This window comes from Leuresthes tenuis, unplaced genomic scaffold, assembly GCF_036924035.1.
Source record: "Leuresthes tenuis unplaced genomic scaffold, fLeuTen1.0.hap1 SCAF_14, whole genome shotgun sequence".
Taxonomy (NCBI): Eukaryota; Metazoa; Chordata; class Actinopteri; order Atheriniformes; family Atherinopsidae; genus Leuresthes; species Leuresthes tenuis.
This window is the reverse complement of record NW_027325368.1, coordinates 2831892-2854415: the sequence shown is the minus strand read 5'-3', so window position 1 is coordinate 2854415 and position 22524 is coordinate 2831892. Positions and strand designations below refer to the sequence as shown.

Here is a 22524-nt window from a genome sequence, read left to right as displayed (position 1 = left end):
GTGGAATGCTCTCTCCGGGTCGGGAATGAGATCCTTCCCCAAGTGGAGGAGTTCAAGTATCTCGGGGTCTTGTTCACGAGTGAGGGACGAATGGAGCGGGAGATTGACGGGCGGATCGGTGCGGCGTCTGCAGTGTTGCGGGCTCTGCACCGACCCGTCGTTGTGAAGAGGGAGCTGAGCCAGAAGGCGAAGCTCTCTACTTACTGGTCAATCTACGTTCCCATCCTCACCTATGGTCACGAGTTGTGGGTAGTGACCGAAAGAACAAGATCGCGAATACAAGCGGCCGAAATGGGTTTCCTCCGCAGGGTGTCTGGGCTCTCCCTTAGAGATAGGGTGAGAAGCTCAGTCATCCGGGAGGGGCTCGGAGTAGAACCGCTGCTCCTCCGCATTGAGAGGAGTCAGATGAGGTGGCTCGGGCATCTGGTTAGGATGCCCCCTGGGCGCCTCCCTGGGGAGGTGTTCCGGGCACGTCCCACTGGGAGGAGACCCCGGGGAAGACCCAGGACACGCTGGAGAGACTATGTCTCTCGGCTGGCCTGGGAACGCCTCGGGGTCCCCCCGGAAGAGCTGGAGGAAGTGGCCGGGGACAGGGACGTCTGGGTTTCTCTGCTCAAGCTGCTGCCCCCGCGACCCGACCCCCGGATAAGCGGCAGATGATGGATGGATATATATATATATATATATATATCATCACCAACTCATAGGTGCAGAACATGACCAGTGAGCCTTGTTTTCACCTGGATTTTCTCATCTTTCTGCAAACAGTAATTAAAGATTAAATTAAAGATATAAGCCACAATCACCCAAAGCAGCACTGAAAAGAATCTGTTTAAAACCAGACGAATGAACTGTGGACTGAAAGGCAGAGGGTGGGAAAGCACAGAGTAAATATGCTAAAAAGTTTCTCGATGATTTGGACGCGCTGCTTATTTGATCCTGTTCAAGCAGCCGAATCGTCCTCTGAGCCAAACCTGAACGAAGGAGCTGCAGAAAGTGCGCCTGCAGGCTGCAGTGCGTCTTCACAGAGGAACGCTGGGATGGATCTAATGTACAGTGTAATGCTCGGCCTGAGGAGCGCACGGGGGAACTGCTGTGTCCTATTTGCTGGGATGTTGAGCTCATTTTAGGGAGCACTTCATTCTCCCTGCCCTGTGGGATCTTAGCCACAGGCTGAAATACAGTACAATCTGTAAAACCTGTTTCCCATCAGACACGGTAATAGCTTCTCTGTTGTGTCTGCATGATGCTAAAGCATCACATCTACTCGATCTCACCTTATCAGTCTGAATGTCTGCAAACGGCAGGAGGAGATGCAATACATGTTATTATTTTTGCCACATTACATCAAATGGTTGCAGACATCAGAAAGCTGCAGGTGCTTCTCTGTCACAGATGTGAGGAGACTTTATAACGTTATTACCAGCTCTCCCTCCTCCCCTTGGCATCATGTCTGGTTGTACATGTTAGTGCTTTCAGGCTGTCTTATTATAGTTTTTCAATTCCTTAGAGCCCTGAAACTGCAGAAAAGTCATCCAGTTTGAGACAAATATCACAATAAGTTGGAGAAGTTATTTAAAAATGAATGTTTCAAGGATATTAAAATGTAGGAAGCACATCCATCAACATGCCCCTAGTCTTACGGAGCCTTAAGGGTGAAGCTTTTTCTCAGTGCTAAGAATTAATGAGGCCAATGTGAGCGGAAATCTTACAAAAACTGGAATCGTGTCCCTGTGGTGCCTCGTGTTGGGAGAGGAGGTGGAGGGAGTTCACCTGGACAATGGACTGCACAGGAAATGCAACACCGAGGCTGTCTTCATATCTTCTGGATAGAACAGACTGTAGTCCTTCGGTTTCTGCATAGCTTCTATAAGTCTGTGGTGAAGAGAACAATCTGCTTTGCTGCCGTGTTTTGGGCCAGCAGCACTCAGAGAAACTTAAACTGATAAAGAAGGCTGGGAACGGCTCTGAAGCATCCTGACCTGATTGTAAGAAGAAGAATGATGCGCACGCTTGTGAACATAATGGATGATACTCTCCAGCCGCCTCACAGCACATGGAGTGCGTTTATGTCCATGTAACCACTGTTATGAAGAATAGCTCCTCAACACTAAACCATATTCATAAATGATAATACAAAGATCAAAGAACACTGCTAATGAAAATGAGAGAAACACTGAGCTCATGTTCTTCAGCTGCCGCTCTGACCTCCAACTCTGAAAGATTTCGCTGTTTTTTGCCCTTTGGCTCCCTCTACAGCTATAAAAACAACCGTTAAAAAGCCCATTTACGTGTTGGAGAGGCCATCAAACGGTGCGTTGAGGGGCCGGAAACCAAAGTCTGCTGCATCTCAGGCTGCTCTGAGGCAGTTTCCTTTTGGAAATGTGCAAACAAAGGTCAACGTGTTTCAAACCGAGGGAGAAGAAAAGTCTCTAGTGTTGCTTTAAGAAGAATAAACACCACACAGGCAGTCAAAACATTGTAGTTTGTCACTAAAACTCTGAAAGCACAATATTCATGTATGGACAGGAGGGATGATGGGAAGTCAAGGTTTACACAGATTCAGTTTGGGACAGTTAATATTTCACTTCCCTATTATCTGTTTCATCTCCCTGGCCAGGTTTAGGCCTGAACACTTGTTAGATTTAGGAAAGGACTCGCTTAAAATTCACTGCTGTCCAATGTGAACCAGCTACGTGAAATAATGACACTTGAATAAACCACTTTGCCACTTTTGGTTTGCTCGCTGAAAACTGAGAACAAATGCAATGAAAAGGGATGACGTCGTTTGAGCTAAATGCTAACGTGATAATGCTAACATTCTGCCGTTGTTTAGCCCTGAACACTTGTTAGATTTAGGAAAGGACTCGCTTAAAATGCACTGCTGTCCAATGTGAACCAGCTACGTGAAATAATGATGCCTGAATAAACCATTTTACCACTTTTGGTTTGCTCGCTGAAAACTGAGAACAAATGCAATGAAAAGGGATGACGTCGTTTGAGCTAAATGCTAACGTGATAATGCTAACATTCTGCCATTGTTTAGCCCTGAACACTTGTTAGATTTAGGAAAGGACTCGCTTAAAATACTCTGCTGTCCAATGTGAACCAGCTACGTGAAATAATGATGCCTGAATAAACCATTTTACCACTTTTGGTTTGCTCGCTGAAAACTGAGAACAAATGCAATGAAAAGGGATGACGTCGTTTGAGCTAAATGCTAACGTGATAATGCTAACATTCTGCCGTTGTTTAGCCCTGAACACTTGTTAGATTTAGGAAAGGACTCGCTTAAATGCACTGCTGTCCAATGTGAACCAGCTACGTGAAATAATGATGCCTGAATAAACCATTTTACCACTTTTGGTTTGCTCGCTGAAAACTGAGAACAAATGCAATGAAAGGGGATGATGTCGTTTGAGCTAAATGCTAACGTGATAATGCTAACATTGTGCCGTTAAGATGACAAAAGATTGGGATAAGATTAGCTCGTTTGCATGCTGATACAGTTTGGTTATTAACAAAGTTATGATGGTAATCCAGTTAACTGTTGTCAGACATTTAACGCAAACAAAAATCAGCCACATGTTTGAGTCAGGCGATCACTACGGACACCTGTTTACACTGACTGTGTCCTTATTGAGCACCACGTCAAGTTTTGATCCAATTCATCCAGTAGATGGTGACATATTTTAGGAGATAAATCATGGCTTGTGGCCCCAGAGTCAGGAGGATTTAAGCAAAATTCCATGTTGATCCACAAAATAACTCATATTACTCACATATTACACCTATACATGCATGTATCTAATTTTTAATCCGTACCACTCCTCCAGCAGCTAATTAGAATAAAGCTCCACAGGAACCACAACAAAGCAGCTGCCCTCAGTCCTTTCCTTCTTCCCTGCTGCGCTTCGCTCTACAAAGAGGACTCGATGGTTAAAAGCATGTCACCAGTCGTATGAGTAGTAGTGAAACTCTGGGAGTCAGCGAGGTAAAATACTACCAAGGATGCAGAAGATCTCACCAAAGAAGAAGTCAGCCTCTGGAAACATTCATGGAATGTGATGATAAGAAGAACAAGATGATGATGGGAAGCGAAGCAGAGGGGGCGATTTCATGTAATACAGTCAGATTATCAGTTTGGGGGAGATGATTGGCGGGGATTAAACATCTGCTTTAGATCGGAGGTAGAGATGAAACGGGAGGATTATGCAAATTGAGCATTAATATGCAAAATAGTGAAGTGAATAGTCTGAATAACAACAGGTCTGGTATCAGATGTCTTCGTATGAATGAGAAAATGATTCTTTCTGCTTTTCTGTCGTTTGCAGATCATCATTGATGTTCTTAACATTAAATGATGAATTTCCCTCCCTTTTACTAAGTTTTAAACAAACAGTATTTGACTTCTAACTTTGGAGGATCTAAGAAATAAGGAGCTGTGAGAGAGGCAGAGAGGTGAGTCCTGACTGCTAATCAAACACAGTCTAACTTATGTTGATCAAGGACAAAAATCTGGGCACAAAATTCACGAAATATCACTGCCATATTTGGCCATATATCAACCATATTTGGAATAACTCCTCATGACGCTCACCTTAGCTGCCAGGTAAAGAATATGATGGCTTTTGCATCTCTTATAGCGAGGCGATTAATACTGTTTAAGTGGAAGGAGAATCTTCCTTTAATGACCTTCTACATCATTTGGTATCAGAGAAGATTCGTTATTCTACAAGAGGATGTATTCAAAGACTTTACTCTGCATGGAAACCTTTTTTAAGTTATATAGAGAAATTGGATGGTGATTTATATGAATGATCCTGTCTTTGTATAATCTGCAACCCATAAAGACCGCTTTTGATTAATTATTGAATTTTTTATTTCTATTTGTTTTTATTTACTTGTTTTTTTTTTTGTTTGTTTTTTTACTATCATTCATTCACTTACATTTTCGTATATATATTTTTATATGTATATGATGCACAGAATACAAGTTTTTGCTTACAAACTCAATCAATGTTGAGTAGTCAATGGTACAGTAATATTGTTGCAGGGACGGGGCTCTGTTGGAGCATAAGGGGGTGATGTTTATACTTGTTTTACTTCTGATTTATGCTTCTATACTTTCTACACTATCTCTCTTTGTGTAACCATCAATAAAAAGACTTGGAGTAAAAAAATGTTACAGTTACAGTCAAATCTGCAAAGAGATTGTTGTCCAATCGTTTTCAACCTTATAGGTAATATTTTAAGATCTATATGTTTATAACTTTAAATACAACGCATCAGAGTTAAAAACTAAGCTAACGGTACTCAATAGGATAAAGTTAGATGCTAAGAAATCATGACAAACTGGTTAGAAAGGTTGGAAATGAGGTGTTGCTGGTCTTATCTTACATCTATATGAGTTTGGTTGTCTGGAAATGACAAGAAGAGATGCAACAAAAGGTTATTGCTTTGCAATAATTGTTCATTCCTCTTTTGCAGACCTTTGAAAACTGCAGGTTCTTCTCTGAAGCTGATGTATGCACACTTTCCTCCCTGCTGTGCTTCATCCATGAAGAATCCAGTCTTTATTAGACCGTTTTTTTTTCCTTTTAACTTCAGAAAAGTTCAGTGTGAGACAAAAGTTTTAAAAAATGCAGGCATCAAGCGTATGAGCATTCAGGAGCTATATTATCTGCAGCCTCCGGTCTCGTCCAGCCTCGAGGGTTTGAGCTTTTTCACAGTGCAGCAGAAAGGAAAGAAATTCCTCTGAATAAAACTTGAATAATAAGATACCAAATTGTCTGTACAAAATGTGTGTGTGTGTGTGTGTGGGGGGGGGGGGGGGGGGGGGGGGGCAAACAGTCACATTTATCAATGATATTTTCTTCTTAATCAGAATAAATCTGTCCCAATCCCTTTTAATGTTTAAAATCAGTCAAATAACTATCTTTAAAGCTGCTTTAACAGCAACTTGTTGCTGAAATGAACAAAAGATACATTTCTGAGGAGATATATGACCCAAATTTAAGGAAATCATCACAAATAAACTGTGACTGAATGCACATTTTTGTCCTCTTAAATATTCAGACTTAATTCATCAAGACAAACGATAAACAATTCCATTTTCTACAGCTGTCATGAATGTTTTCCACTTGTGAATAATCTTTCTCTCTGTAGAATGATGGACTCCAGATAGTCTGGAAATGGCCTTATAACCCTTCCCAGCCTGATGGGCAGCAACAGCTGCTTCTCTGAGATCATTGCTGGTGTCTTTCCTCCTTGGCATCGTGTTAAACTGACAGAACTCCTGCTTTTATAGAGCTGCTCACACTGACTGAGGATCAGTTAATCAGAGCATTGATCAGCAGCTCCTGGCTCACAGGTTCTTTTAATTCACAAACCCAAAACAGTAGAAATCATCTGCTTCTTCTTCATAACTATGTTGAGTTGAAACTGATTCAGTGTCTCAGACTATCAGCTGATGCTGAGCCACAGCATGAACACAGCAAAGCTCGTCCCCTCCTCATGATGTCACAGCCTGAAGAGCCGCCTGCCCCCTAAAGCCGGCAGCAGGGGGGGGAAGTCAGTCACAGCACAGGACTTACTGCTGCCGAGCTGCGCTCTCAGTCTTTCCTGAGCGTCTGTTACAAGCGGCAGCGAGGGGCAAACTGCTGGAAACAAATCTCCTGAATGACACCAGTTCACGGGAGCTGCAGCTGGAACATGGAGCGTTCAGAGTGTGACATGAAGGAAAAGTACAAGAGGAAGAGGAGGAGGAGGTGTAAAGGCAAAGGTTAGTACGGCAGTAGTTGAAGGTTATGAGGAAAAACAATTCATTCATTTATTTATACATTTACACGTATCATAACTTGTTAACTGTACTGTGTTTAATATCTATATAATATATATATTGTGTGTAACATGAGTCTCTGTAGGTGGCTGCCCTGTCAGTTGTGTTTCTTCTGTGTTTTATTATTGTTTTACTGCCAGAATATGGAAATAACTATTATAAGGACAGTGTTTCACCAGAGTTTCTGTTGTGACTTCAGACACGATGGCTGAACTCATCAAAATATGTTAATTCTGTTTCCGTTAGAGGTTAGAGTCACATATATTCAGAATGCCTCATCTTATTTATTACAGAAAATCTCAAATCAGGTTAATTCAGCCTTATTCACATGCAGATTGAAAAAAAAGGTTAATTTTGTGCTATATCCCAGGTTTTCAAATCATTACCTGAAGTAACACGATCAGGTTTTTGCACTTCTGAATTATTATGTGTACATGATGATGGAAAAAACCAAATCATGTTAATCCAATGGATGTAAATATATAAAACCAACCAAAATAATATGAAATCTCACTTCTCTAAGCCAAACTAACACACCCAGATAATGCAGCCGGGAGTTGAATTACTCCTGCATGTATAAACTAAAGTAGACTCAAACTAGCCTGGGTGTGATGTGCAAGCTTCAAAGTTCCCATCCAGAACAGAGAAGACGAAGCCAGTAAGAGCAAAGAATAATAATAATAATTAAAAGAATAACCAGTGCAGCTGAATTCCCAATAAAGCTGCTTTCATTCACTTGTTTCTTTTATTGGAAACGCATCAAAAACTGTGGATGAAAATCAGTCTCTTAAAGTATTTCCAGCTCTGATAAAATCCTGGTTTTATAAGCAAAGCCTCATCTGACAAAATCACCTTTCAAATAACTTAAAGACGATGTCTGTGCAGTGAACTCAGCTGTAAATGTACCGTGATGTCCCACGGAAAAGGTTAGAGGTGACAGAATATCTCAGTCAACAGATCGATTCCCATTCCCGAAGGAGCAGTCCAAAGAATGGAGACAACTTAAAAAATCGAGCTTAACAAAGATACCAACAGAAGAGGCAACAACCATTATGCAAAAGTACCTCGATGCAGCAGCGATTTGAGATGAAACTAGCAGATTATCATCATTCTCCTTTTAGTTTCGGCAGGCTGGGACGCTAATATTTAGGTTATTTTACACTGCAAAGCACATGGGAGGTTGTTGTCAGCGGCATTAGTTATGCAGGTCACAAATTGATCTGCAACACAGCAATTGAATCAGATTCCCATCTTTACTCCCTGTAGAGTGAGAGGAAACTTTACTCTAACTGTTGTTTTTACCTCAGAATACTCGTTAAACTCTGCCCTCGTACAAAGATACAAAAGCGGATAATACTTATGAAAGTTAAATGTTTTGACATTACTTGGCAGAATTATATAGGATGCAGTGTTTCTGTAGGCAGCAGCGTTATTAAGGAGCTAACATGAAATATAACCAGGGTGCACCTCACCTCCAGCCCGATGACAGCTGCAGCCCCACTACGGTCATGGTCAGGATTAAGTGGATACAACAGATTTTATTTTAAGTGTATGTTGTCGGATCCTGCATTCAGATCCTAATCTGGTTATTTTTTTCATGCTAAGTCTTTCATAATGCTGCTGTCCAGGCAAAACAAGTCATCCAACTGATATGGTCATATCTACAGTTTGAACATACTCTCAGATACGGCACATAACTCCATCCTGTACAGTGGCATGAGGGAAATAAGCCCCATATAGGCTTTTCCAGATGAGAGCTGTCAATTCACAAAGTGCACATAAAGAGGAAGGACTGCTGTGCTCTCAACCGCAGGCCTTTGTGAGACGCAAGATCGAGGTTGAGTTCAGAGAAAAATGTCCCTTTTGACTAGAAACAATGATGGTTTGAGCTAAAATACCTTCTTTTTACAATGCGACTGCCACGTTGCCGTGGTTACATGTAAACACAAGACCTTACAATGACCCTTAGGCATTACTTGTCATAACTTGGTTTGGGTTAGAAATAAAAACAACTCAGTTAGTGTTTAAAGAGGATCGTGGTTAGCGCTAAAAAAGGCGGTTAGCCCCATCCTGAGTGTGCACAAGGCGGCAGTAGAAAGAAAAACTTCACTTTTAATAGGAAGAAACGTCCATCAGAACCAGAACCAGGAAGGGTCCATCTGCCTGGACCAGCTGGGGCTGAGAGGACAGGAAAGAGGGGACAACAAGCAGCGTAACACCAGGCCAGAGATACCTGCTGAGAGAGAGAAACACAAGTTAATGACAGCAATGATGTCAGAGGGAGGAGAGGTGCATCATGGGAGCTCCCCCAGCAGGCTGGGCCTATAGCAGCAGAACTATGGGATGTTTCAGGCTCACCTGAGCCATCCCTAACTATGAGCTTTATCAGGAAGGAAAGTTTCAGCCTGATCTTAAAGGTAGAGAGGGTGTCTGCTTCCTGAAGCCAAACTGGCAGCTGGTTCCACAGAGAGGGGCCTGATAACTGAAGGCTCTGCCTCCCATTCTGCTTTTAGGGGCCTGATAACTGAAGGCTCTGCCTCCCATTCTGCTTTTAGGGGCCTGATAACTGAAGGCTCTGCCTCCCGTTCTGCTTTTAGGGGCCTGATAACTGAAGGCTCTGCCTCCCGTTCTGCTTTTAGGGGCCTGATAACTGAAGGCTCTGCCTCCCATTCTGCTTTTAGGGGCCTGATAACTGAAGGCTCTGCCTCCCGTTCTGCTTTTAGGGGCCTGATAACTGAAGGCTCTGCCTCCCATTCTGCTTTTAGGGGCCTGATAACTGAAGGCTCTGCCTCCCTTTCTGCTTTTAGGGGCCTGATAACTGAAGGCTCTGCCTCCCATTCTGCTTTTAGGGGCCTGATAACTGAAGGCTCTGCCTCCCATTCTGCTTTTAGGGGCCTGATAACTGAAGGCTCTGCCTCCCATTCTGCTTTTAGGGGCCTGATAACTGAAGGCTCTGCCTCCCATTCTGCTTTTAGGGGCCTGATAACTGAAGGCTCTGCCTCCCATTCTGCTTTTAGGGGCCTGATAACTGAAGGCTCTGCCTCCCATTCTGCTTTTAGAAACTCTGGGAACCACAAGGAAACCTGCAGCCTGAGAGCAAAGTGCTCTGTTGGGGAAATAATCCACAAAGCATCACTTTCTTAAGCCCTTAACATAAAAGTAACAGAATGCAAAACCAAGGCAAGATGGAAAAGGTCAGCAAAGTAAAAATGATTTTGTTGTGTATTTTCCTCTAATCCTATTCTAAATCTCAACCAAGTGGTTTACTTTTATTGTCTAACAAACTCTGATACATAAAGATTGGAGGTAAAAATAAAGACAACAAAAGGAAGCTGAGAAAAGATTCTCCTCTAACACCTTCTTAAACAATCTGTGTTGCTTGTTCAAAATATAGAATGATGATTTCCTGTCATAATTTACAGTCACATTTATCAATGATATTTTCTTCTTAATCAGAATAAATCTGTCCCAATCCCTTTTAATGTTTAAAATCAGTCAAATAACTATCTTTAAAGCTGCTTTATCAGCAACTTGTTGCTGAAATGAACAAAAGATACATTTCTGAGGAGATATATGACAAGTATGACCCAAATTTAAGGAAATCATCACAAATAAACTGTGACCGAATGCACATTTTTGTCCTCTTAAATATTCAGACTTAATTCATCAAGACAAACGATAAACAATTCCATTTTCTACACAACTTCGGGACAGCTGTCCTGAATGTTTCCCACCTGTGAATAATCTTTCTCTCTGTAGAATGATGGACTCCAGATAGTCTGGAAATGGCCTTATAACCCTTCCCAGACTGATGGGCAGCAGCAGCTGCTTCTCTAAGATCATTGCTGATGTCTTTCCTCCTTGGCATCGTGTTAAACTGACAGAACTCCTGCTTTTATAGAGCTGCTCACACTGACTGAGGATCAGTTAATCAGAGCATTGATCAGCAGCTCCTGGCTCACAGGTTCTTTTCATTCACAAACCCAAAACAGTAGAAATCATCTGCTTGTTCTTCATAATTATGTTGAGTTGAAACTGATTCAGTGTCTCAGACTATCAGCTGATGCTGAGCCACAGCATGATTAGTATCTATTAGCATATATCTATAGTATCTATAGTATACTATTAGAGCTGCCGTTGCATCACTTGCTGCTGCAGTAGCATAATTGGCCATATATGCAGCTGTGGAGGGGTTTTCCCGGTGATAAAAACTGACACGAGGGGCTCTTGGCCAAGCAGTGAACAGATTGACAGTCCATCACACGGCTGACTTCCACACCCACTTTCACACCTGTGGGCAACTTAGAGTTAATTTAACAGGCATTTATTTGGGAGGAAACCGACACAAGCCATGAGAGAACATGCAAACCCCTTATAGGATCAAACCCTCCTCCTGTGGGACAGTAGCGCCAACCATGTTGAAGATAATAAGAATGAGAAACAAACATCTGGACACAAAAAAGTGCAGATCTGATCCAGATGTTTAGTCCTCTGTCGCCTCCATTCTCAACCAAAATGGCCGTTAGAAGAGCTCCAGGAGGTTTGGTTAAAGATAACCAATCTGGTCACGATATATTCAGTTTAATAACAGGTTTTTTTTTAACAGTTTCCTAATCAAAACACATGGCAGTGCTAAAACACTCAAAGGATCAGCAAAGTCTTCAGGGTGTCTGGGGAGCAGTTCATGCCAGGCCATTCAGTGGCTGTCAAGATGCTTTAATATGGATCATGGGCTTCTCCATTTGAGCCGCACTGCTGGTGAGGATAAAACTGGGAAAAGCCTCAGAAAATAAACAGAAATAGTAGAGCTTAAATCTAGGATAACATTGTTTGGCTGAGATTGTCATGTGTGAACTCTATCAACTGAGGGTCATGCAGAAAGTTTGAGCTCAAAAGCAAAGTTCAGAGGTTCCAGCAGCAGAACAAGAGCCTCGCGAACCTGAAAACACTCAGAAACACTGTTTGTTCGCTCTATTTACTGTTTGGTTTTACATAAATGTAATGCCTCATCACGATACTCGCTCTAGTAATCATAATTACAATGTCAGGACAACAGGTCAGCCTTCCAGGATTAAACAGGCATTGTTCTGCACATGTTAATCCTCAGTAAACGCTGCAGATTACCCCATCATGGCTCGGTATTGGGTCCAGTGGTTATTCAAAGTCCGCTAAGCCTATTCCACTTTCGTTAATGACCCATTTGCCTCTTCGAACATGAGTGCTGAAGTGAAAGCGTGTCGTCTTTGGAAAATAAATGCCTGCAGAAAAAAAATCATGACTCAAATCCTACAGTTTTTGGGCCAGCGAGCACTCAGCTAATGTTTCAACAGTATCCAGCAATGAGCCGTGCTTTAATGCCAGCTGTCATGGTGGCATCTTTCTCTCAGATGCCTCACCTCAGTTTACAGAGGAGGCCTGTGGATGCACAGCAGGCGGGAAACTCACGTCCTGGTGCTCCCGGTTATTCAGGAGTGGTTAAGTTTCGCTGTTGCTCTGAGAAACCGGGAGCTTTTACGACTAATTCAACCGGGGGGGTGGAGCGAGGGGTGGCGTGCACCCAGAAAAAATAATAAATTCGAATATATAACGCTGAGAATTATCAGAACTAAACTTGGGAGGAGGAAAAATGGTGAAAAAAGACAAGGAAACTGCACATACTGGTGGAGAAAAGGACAATTTAATGAATTAGGGACTGAGTTGAAGCAAAAATGGGAAGAAAACTCATCAGAAAGCTTTACAACATAAAACAGATATAGAAGGTAAACCAAAATATTAAACTTTAAAGCAAAACCCCCACATCATGCTGATACCGTCCAGGACTCAAACCCCAGTTTCTTGGGAGAATATCCTGAATTTAACTGTTTTTTTTTAACTTTGTCAGGTTACTTCCTGCATCCTCCCTGGTTTCCATCCCTGTCTGTCTCACCTTCTGTTCATTTGTTATTTACTCCCTCAGTGTAGCACATTTTCCTTTGTGCGTTGCCAGGTCCTTGTTTTTGTACTCATCCCTCCTGTGATTGATTTCCTGCTTTGTGATCAGTCAGTTTGTTCAGTTTAGGTTTTTATTCCCGCCTTGGCAGCGCCTTCTCAAAGTTTACTCCTCAAATCCTCCTGCTCCTCCACGATCCCTGACAGTTTCCTCTCGATGTGGCTTCGTTTTTATCTGCCCGAGAAGCAAAACATCTTTGCATGGCTGTGCATCATGTAACTGCCAACACGCAAAAACATAATTATGCTTATTTTCCATCAAGTTAAATAGATTTCTTGTAAAGTCTCACGTTCAATGCTGTTATTCCAAACTGGTGAAACAGATTAAATCATCCAGAATATATCAAAATATATATGAAAGCCAAATTATAGACTAACTTTTTTACAGTAAACCATTTTAACTGGGTTACAAACACATTTCTGACAACTTAACAGATTAATCTTTGTAGTTTTTACCTCTCTAACGGAAGCTGAGGTGTTTTTTTCTGCTTATCAGTGAGCTTTGTGTTCTTCTATGTGATGCTTCTGGCTTTGCAGCCCCACACCACAAGGTTTTGCCTTGTGAATTTACATTTTTGGAGACTTTAGATGGGATCTTTGTGCATCCCACATCTATGGGGGGAGCCAAAGAGCGTGACTGTGGGCTCTATGGGACCTTCTGCACTGAATGTATGATGGAAAAGACACAGGGTCTAGATTTTAATAATGAAACAGGTTTATAGAGCTTATTGTGACTCCGTGGAACTAAGCTATTAGATGTTGTGATGTGATGCAGAAACAGCTGAGTTTTCATTCGGTTTTCTGTCGCCTTCAAAATTCAGCTGAAAAAACAAAAGTCAACAGTTCTGTGGATGAAAAGCAACTTTATTTTCGCTGCAGTTCTACGGAAAACTGACAGAAGCACCGAGACCGACTGAGGACATGCTGAAAATATCTTGTTTAAGAGGGATTTTTCTCTGTGTTTCAGTCAAAATAAACTGCCATTTGGCTGTAAAAATCCCCTTCTGTTGGCTTTTCAGTCAAATTAACAAACTGTTATTTGTTGGCTGCAAAGTCTCAGAGAAATGATTTGATTGTCCTGCTTTCAGCGAGGATTAGGATTCTCAAACATGGAGCAAACAGCTGCTGTTTGCAGTGGCTCAGGCACTTTTTTTACATTCACTTATTTTTTTTTCTGTCTTTCTGTGTTTGGACATATTTGTGTATTGGATGCATTTTGCATAAGTGAGCTCCACCGTGCCGTCAGACCCAGTGAGGCATGTCAGTGCGCAATTTCACTGATGGATTCTGCAATCGCCACACTTCTCAGGGGCTCTGGCTTCGTGGAAACATTAGCAATATGGTTTGTGTGCCCATTTAAGTTAATTGCAGGGATGCTCAGTGCAAGAGTGAGGGGTCTCATTTCATCTGAGCTCAGAGAGGAAGGGCTGCAGCTGAGATTTAAACCCCACTGCGGCTGACTTTGCTGTGAAATGTTTGCACAATCTGCAGTTTTGGATGGTGGATGATTCGATCTTTTATCATTAAAGTTAAACTTTAAACGGAGAAGCTCAAAACTGAAGAAAACTAAGATGTGAAGAAACTCTGTTCAGTCCAGTTTAAGTTCTGACATGTTAGCGAGTCAAAGTTAAAAATACAGAGTAAGGAAAACATATTAGCTGCATATTAGCGCTCATATCTGTTCCAACAGAGGATTATTGCTCTGAGGCGCTCTTTTTTACGGACGGACCCTGAAGTTTAACTTCAGGATGGTGTTTCTAGGCTCAAACTGTAGGATCAGCCTCTGAAATCCCATCTCAGTCCTTTTCTAATCTTCACATCCAAATATTAAACACATCTGTAAACGGGCTCATTTATCAGCAGAGCTTTGCCTTCTGGGATGAGATTCAGTTACTCCTGGTGAGTCCCATCTTCTTCTCACCACAAGATCTGACTGTTTTTAGCCACACAAAACTAAATCTAACCCGTGATAAAGGTCTTAAATGGAAGTAATGGGAGAGCATGGCGTCCCACAGATTACTGGTCAGGTCAACAATCTCTCACTTCTCTATTTACCTCCTCTACCTTTCATTTACCTTACTTGATCTTTTCACTTTCATCTGCAAGCCATTTGGATTTAAAAGAACCACGTAAAGATCTGCAGGTGGCTCAGAACATTTGTCCCAAAACACACGGTTAGACAGCTACAGAAATCTAAATGCTTATGAATTGCAGATTTTACAGTAAAATGCTGTGTTTCCTGTCATGCCAACAGAATAAAGCAGCAACAAAACTCTGACAAAATCACATAATGATTCACCGACACTGGTTAACAGTGAGAGAGAAACTAAACCTAATCCTTCAAACTGATAAAGTGGCATTAAAAGTTGAAGTGAAGCCACTGAGAGCAGCCAAAGATTACTGCTGCCATTGTTATTATCTCTCATTGCACAATACCATATGTTTCAGGCAATAATGTCATCACTCATTTCCAAATAATGATCATCAGCCTGTTGATCTGAAGGCAGACGTTCAGCCTCACTGCTTTAGTGAGGTTTAATGAAACCAAGCAACGGGCTAAATTTAGCGCTTTGTGGCGTTTTCTCACTGGAAAATGATATCTGAGCTGATTCTGCAGCCAAATCCCAACCATACAACTGCCACAGTTAGGAAATATGTACAAAATGTATTCTCATGCAGTTAGAAAAACTTATTTAACTTAATCTCAGCATTTAAAAGCTTAAATAAAGCCATGACAAAGGAACTGTGAAGTCTGGCTGCTGCTGAACCACAGCTGAAACGGGACAGAAGTGGTTGAAAAATGTATCATACTTAGGATACCGACTGTTTATCACGTAAGATACTGAACGCACGTCTTTAAGGAGGTTGTACAGATTGAGAACTAAAACTGACTGCACCCGGACACATGGTACAACTTGTGTTGTATCTCCCTTGCTTTCAATGTTCCGGTCAGCAATGAGTTATGGGACAGATGTCTCCTTTGCTGTCATAAATGATGCTGCAGTGATTCCTAAACTTAACAAGATACAAAAGAAAGCATTTCTTTGGCCTTTAGGGAAGTCAAGCAGCTCTCACCACGTTCCTCCCATCGTTTCTGCTCAGTTTGGAGCCTTCCTAAGTAAGAAAGCCTGGATCGGACTGGACCCCAGGTTCAGTTTCAACAGATGGAACAGCCTCAATATTTCAATTAGCAGCTACAGACAAATGTTTCTGAGAATCAAACATTCATCTGCAAATGTTTGCGTGGTTTAGATGAATGACGGAATATTTCAAAAGGCATTACTACTACATATGATGTGCTATTATGTTGAAAATGTTCTTCTCAGAGCTCATCAAAGCTTTAAGGGCTAAAAGGCAGCTTTTTTATTCAACTTTTACTTTCATATAATATAATATAAGAGAAGAGACTCAAAGTTCATCTTTAACCATCTTTAAAGAAGATGTTAAAGCCTGGACTTTAATCATTAAAGCTATAGGTTTGAGGCATAATTTTAAGGCCCTATTACTAAGATTGTCTTTCTTTATTTCTTATTGACACTGAGACATGATTTTAGAGGCCGATCCAACAGTTTAAGTGCAGAAACTCTATCCTGAAGATAGAATTTTGGGTCTGGGTACAAAAGACAACTTCAGAGAAGCGATAGAAGCGATCTGTGAACACACAGCACGTCGAAGCTTGAAGAAGAAGAAGACACCGGCTGAGAGCTGCTACTCCTGTCAGCTAACAACAGGAAACTCACCAGAACTCAATCCAACAGAATGTGGTGGAACGGGAGATTCATCATAGATCTGCAGCAACTGTGTGATGCTATCATGTTCCCAACACCTTTTAGAAAGTATGCCACTAAGAATTAATACACTTCTGAAGGCAAAGATATACCTAATGAAGGGATCAGCGAGTGTTTGGCTTCACTTAGAATTAAACCCAATAAGGAAACTGAGACTACAGATGTGCAGCAACTGTGTGATTCTATCATGTTCCCAACACCTTTTAGAAAGTATGCCATGAAGAATTAAGGCAAGATGTACCCAATGAAGGGGTCAGCGAGTGTTTGAATTAAACCCAATAAGGACAAGGCCCTGTATCACCAATAAAGTACATCATGAATGTACCACAACCCCTGAACTTCAAAGTGGCCTGAAAAAAGGATTATATCGAACAATCATTTACCAGATCTCAATGCATCGAGATTCACTTCTGAAGGCAAAGATGTTCCTAATGAAGGGATCAGCGAGTGTTTGGCTTCACTTAGAATTAAACCCAATAAGGAAACTGAGACTACAGATGTGCAGCCGATAAATCTGCAGCAACTGTGTGATTCTATCACGTTCCCAACACCTTTTTGAAAGTATGCCACGAAGAAGAAAGGCAAGATGTACCCAATGAAGGGGTCAGCGAGGGTTTAGCTTCACTCAGATAAGGACAAGGGCCTGTATAACCAATAAGGTACATTATTAACACCAGTACATGAGCTTCTGACGCTGTGAGCAGGGTTTGAACCTGCGCAGGGAAACCCTATTGGATTTCGAATCCAACGCCTTAACCACTCGGCCATCACAGCTCGGTCCGTGGTGATTTCTACGATTATATCGGATTATATCAGACAATCATTTACCAGATCTCAATGCATTGAGATTTACGAGCTACGCTTTTGTTTTGTGGCTCATTTCACAGCAATAAAGAGCGAGATTTTAACTATTTCTTGGAGCCCTTGAAGAAGCCTGAGCATGGAGCTAACAAGTGATCAGCTGGAACTATTTCATCTGATTTTCACCTATGAAATAAGGTGAAAATACATCCATCACCTGCAGACATTCTGTCTGATACTGCTATGATAAAGGGAGGTTATTATTAGACATTTAACAAAGATGTAATGCAACACTACAGCCGTAGTTAGGGACCTGCTGTTGGGTCATTGCCGCACCTTTTTAAGTCACGCTTCACTCCAAGCATGTTTTGAAGATTGGATTTCCGACCATGGACAGCTGAGACTTTATCAAACAGGTGACTGAATAGAATCAGACATAGAGAGGATTCAATAAGAAACACAACCCGGCATCTTAACTTTATCATGTCAGCCTGAAACCTTATCAATCATCATTCCTCATGACAACCCTCATCTGTGTAAATCATACACAACACAAGGACTTTTCCTCACTCTGAAAGCTCTGTTTCTGTTAGATAATGTTCACCTAAACTGTACCGTTGTGTTACACCTGTGCAGGTGGTATTTTAATGGATAGTCAGTCAACTCAGGGGTATGTTTTAGTTGTAAATGGCCATTAAATGAGTTGGAATAACTTCAGCCATCTGCCTCTGGTAGATGTTGGAGTTTAAGTATAGAATCTGTGAACTCTATACGGCAGATTTATCTTTACACTTTAACACAAATGAGGTGCCTGTTTTTCATAAAGTTTGGTGCTAAACCTGCACAGGGAGAAGCTTCTAGGTTCGATCCTGCAGACAGTTAGAAATATAAAAGATGCTGCTTGGATTTACGTTGGATTCCTGCTACTGACCTGAAAACATCACAGCAGCAGAGTGAGCCTGAAGCCTTAGAAAGGAGAGAGTTATTTCAGCAGGGCTCAATGCGTTGGGCTCCATAGTAACACTGTACTGTGTTGTTGTAATAAAGCCAGATCATCGGTCCTCTAAGGGTCGGAGGGTGAAGCTGTGACAGATCCTCAGCCTCCTGCCAGAGAGCAGCAGAGAGAGCAGAGAGAGCAGATCAGAGGAGTCCTTCATTATATTCCACTCATTATGTTCAAGCTCCTGAATGGAAGGAGGAGAAGCCACGATGAGCTTCTCCGCTGAGCCATCCCTCCATCCATCCATCCCTCCTTCCATCCATCCCTCCCTCCTTCCATCCATCCATCCCTCCCTCCCTCCCTCCCTCCTTCCATCCATCCCTCCCTCCTTCCTTCCATCCCTCCCTCCCACCTGGAGTTGAATCCAGATCTTAAATTTCTTCTTGCAAAAGTCCACCAAAGCACATCTCCTGTGATTATCTTCAGTGTGAGAAGCTTTAGAATAATGGCAGTAATATGTTTTTCATAACATCCAGTTCCATGAAATATTCATTTAATCTGAAGTCACCACTTGTGTGTGGAACTCCACCGGGAGAAACCATCGGAGGTTCAGTATCTGGACTGAACCACTTAGAGCTGCCTGCAGAGAGCTTTAACAACACTTTACCAGCTCAGGCCAAGGCCTCATTAAAAACCAAGGGTGCAAATTATCCAGAAACTCTGACTATTTGAGCTTTAATTAACCTGAATGTTCACACGCAGCCCACTCAGTTTGATAAGACCGACAAAGGAAGAACAGTTTCCAGTCTTTTATGCATGAACAAACGACAGAAACTGTTCTACATTTCTGATATTCACGCCATAAAGATGCGATTACATCAGTTACAGAGTTTTAGCATCAGAAGAAGCCTGAGATTGTTTTGGTTTTGGGTGAAAACATCAACTCTTTTGATGCTGTTCGCTGTGAGCAGGGTTCGAACCTGCGCGGGGAATCCCCATTGGATTTCAAATCCAACGCCTTAACCTCTCGGCCATCACAGCTACAGGTCAGGGGTTTTTAAGCGTTGAAATTCCGAGACAGTGAACGCATCATGGATACACAAAGCATTCCCAGATGGGTTGGAGCAGAGAGAAGCATGAGAGACCTTTGATGATCTGTCCTGATCAATCATTAAGCAGCAGCCACTCAGATCTCGCTGTGATTTGAACCCACGCAGGGAAACCCTATCGGATTGGTTGATCAGGACAGATGGTTGTGAGTGCTAAAAACCAAGGGCTTTGTTTTGTGTCTCATTCAGTATAAATTCTTGATGAGAACTGAATTAAACACTGCTATCTGGTGTAAACTGGGGCAAAGACTGGAGTTAGAAGCTGCCGATCAGCTGCTAAAGCACTGATGGCAACAGTCGCTTAAACAAACCGTCGTGCTTTTACTGTCATTTATAGCTGAATAAATGTTAAACTTAGCCACAGAGAAAAGGGAAAGAAAGGAAGAAGAATTCAAAAAACAATAAACCAAACATCAACTGTTACGAATATAACGACACAGTGAGGCAGGATTTAACCCCAAAAGTTTCCATATTTCTTTGCCCTTGAGGAAAGAGAGTCCACATTACAAGTAAATGAAACCACTTGCCATTAATTATGCTTAGCAAATGAGATTATCCACAGCTGTCAGACCACACAGTGGGCAGCAAGTGGTAGCTTCTCACTCCCCCACCCCCGCCGTGCTTAATCTCATTATTCTGTTCAATAAGGCTCATTATCACTGGCTGGACGGGGAAACTTCACTCTTAAGGTTTGATAAACACACACGCACTGTCCTGATGTGACTATTCTATTTTCATTTGTGCTCAATTATCTGTTTTCCAGTAAATTCTGCTCTTTTGACCTCAAGTAACTGTTTGCTGTCACCACAGTAAGTTAAAAAAAGGCCTCAGTTGTACTCGATGCATCTATACCGGATTATTTTAATGACAAAAAAAGATTGAATCCAGCTTTTATCACCAGATAAGTTCCGTGCACTGACACTGTGTGGAAGGCTGCAAACCAGAGGTTTTTACAGGAGCATTTTAGTCTGAAACAGAACAGAGATGCTCCCTCAGGCCTCGGTAACGATAAAGTTATAACATTCATTTCTAACTTCAGGTGAATAAGATAACAGGAATCAGCACGCTGCTGTTCTGATGTGTTTCCTATCAGTCATAATACAGAGAACTAAGTAAATATCAGGGGTGTATTAAGAGGTCTCACCACAGCTTCAGTCTCCTCTGAATTACAGCCTGCAGAGTTCAGAGGGAGAAACCATCATGATCCAATTCACAGACAGAGCAAATGGGACAGAACAAGGGAGCTAATCTGTTATTTTACTGTGGAGCTAACTCTGAATCATCCTGTTTTTCTCTGAGCTCTCTCCACTCTTTCAACTTTTTCACTTTACTTTTGAGAAGGTGAAAGTGTGTTTTTAATCCAGCGGTCGGTGTGTTCCTGTAAAGAGGCGTCATACTGAGAGAACTGTGGTACGTGCGCTCACTGCACGCCACGATGGCTTCAGGCCAGAGGATGTGCACGACAAAGGTTGTTGCACTTCAAACAAGTCAAAAGCACATAGTTCAAGGGTTCACACACTTATCAGTGTTGATTTTAGGGGCTCAAAACCCCCTAAATGTGGCTGTGATGGCCGAGTGGTTAAGGCGTTGGATTTGAAATCCAATGGGGTTTCCCCGCGCAGGTTCAAACCCTGCTCACAGCGGCTGTACAGATGTGCACATCTGTCTGGGACATATTTATACATTTATCTGTGCTGCTGGATCAGCATCAGCCTCATGCTTCAGCCTCAACATTCACACCGTGAGGTTTACTGTGACGCTGGTGTCAGAATCAGTCATCATTCATAGCTTTTATCTCCTGACTCCAGAGTCAAGTCAAGCAGCTCTCACCACGTTCCTCCGATCCTTTCCGGTCAGTCTGGAAACTTCCTAAGTAAGAAAGCCTGGATCGGACTGGACACCAGGTTCAGTTTCAACAGATGGAACAGCCTCAATATTTCAATTAGCAGCTACAGACAAATGTTTCTGAGAATCAAACATTCATCTGCAAATGTTTGCGTGGTTTAGATGAATGACGGGATATTTCAAAAGGCATTACTACTACATATGATGTGCTATTATGATGAAAATGTTCTTCTCAGAGCTCATCAAAGCTTTAAGGGCTAAAAGGCAGCTTTTTTATTCAACTTTTACTTTAATATAATAAATATAAGAGAAGAGACTCAAAGTTCATCTTTAACCATCTTTAAAGAAGATGTTAAAGCCTGGACTTTAATCATTAAAGCTATAGGTTTGAGGCATAATTATAAGGCCCCATTACTAAGATTGTCTTTCTTTATTTCTTACTGACACTGAGACATGATTTTAGAGGCCGATCCAACAGTTTAAGTGCAGAAACTCTATCCTGAAGATAGAATTCTGGGTCTGGGTACAAAAGACAACTTCAGAGAAGCGATAGAAGCATTTTTTACATGTTGAGCACATGAGGAAAGCTTAAGCCAGACTTCTGAAACTTACTTTTTCCAAACCAACAACAGCTCAAATGCACACAACTGCAAAACAGCAGCTGCAAACCATCTTGAATTTGCCTCACAAACCCGGTTTGCACATCAGCTCGTGTAGAAGATTGCAGGTAGATTAAGCAAGCAATCCATCATGTGGCAACCTGGTTAACCTCTGATTAAATCAAGTGCAAAGTGTAATACGTCAATTTCCAAATGGCTGTGAGTTAATGAAGTGATGCCTGAGTGAGTGCTGCTGTGTTCCAGTAAAGGGAAATCAAGTGAGAGACGACAGAAATATGCAGGGGCTTAACACAAACATTTATATTCTTTTTTTTCTTCCTTTGTCCTGAAATAAATGGTTCTGTTAACTGGGATGATTGTTGAAACACCTCCAACCTCCACCTGCCTTCAGCAGCTCAGGACTCACATCATTACGTTCACATCCCATCTCACAGCTCCAGCTCATATCAACCCACCACTTAATGGCTTTGCACGCCCAATATAACTGCAAGGTGCAAGGTTAATGCGGGATAGCTTAGTCTGCACCCTTCATTATTCTAATTACTTTTAGTGTGCAGTGCCGTGCCCTCCAGAACCGCCAGGCGCAGGGGTA

At 41.9% G+C, this 22524-nt stretch overlaps 3 non-coding genes across 3 annotated transcripts; 1 reads left to right on the top strand and 2 right to left on the bottom strand.

The window, feature by feature from the left end:
* Window positions 1–17309: 17309 nt before the first annotated feature.
* trnas-cga (transfer RNA serine (anticodon CGA)) lies at window positions 17310–17391 on the bottom strand. Its single transcript has one exon. It is a non-coding gene; the product is annotated as a tRNA-Ser (tRNA).
* A 1926-nt stretch (window positions 17392–19317) lies between these two features.
* On the bottom strand, window positions 19318–19399 carry trnas-uga (transfer RNA serine (anticodon UGA)). The gene has a single exon. It is a non-coding gene; the product is annotated as a tRNA-Ser (tRNA).
* Window positions 19400–21028: 1629 nt separating this feature from the next.
* trnas-uga (transfer RNA serine (anticodon UGA)) lies at window positions 21029–21110 on the top strand. Its single transcript has one exon. It is a non-coding gene; the product is annotated as a tRNA-Ser (tRNA).
* The last annotated feature ends 1414 nt before the right edge of the window (window positions 21111–22524 follow it).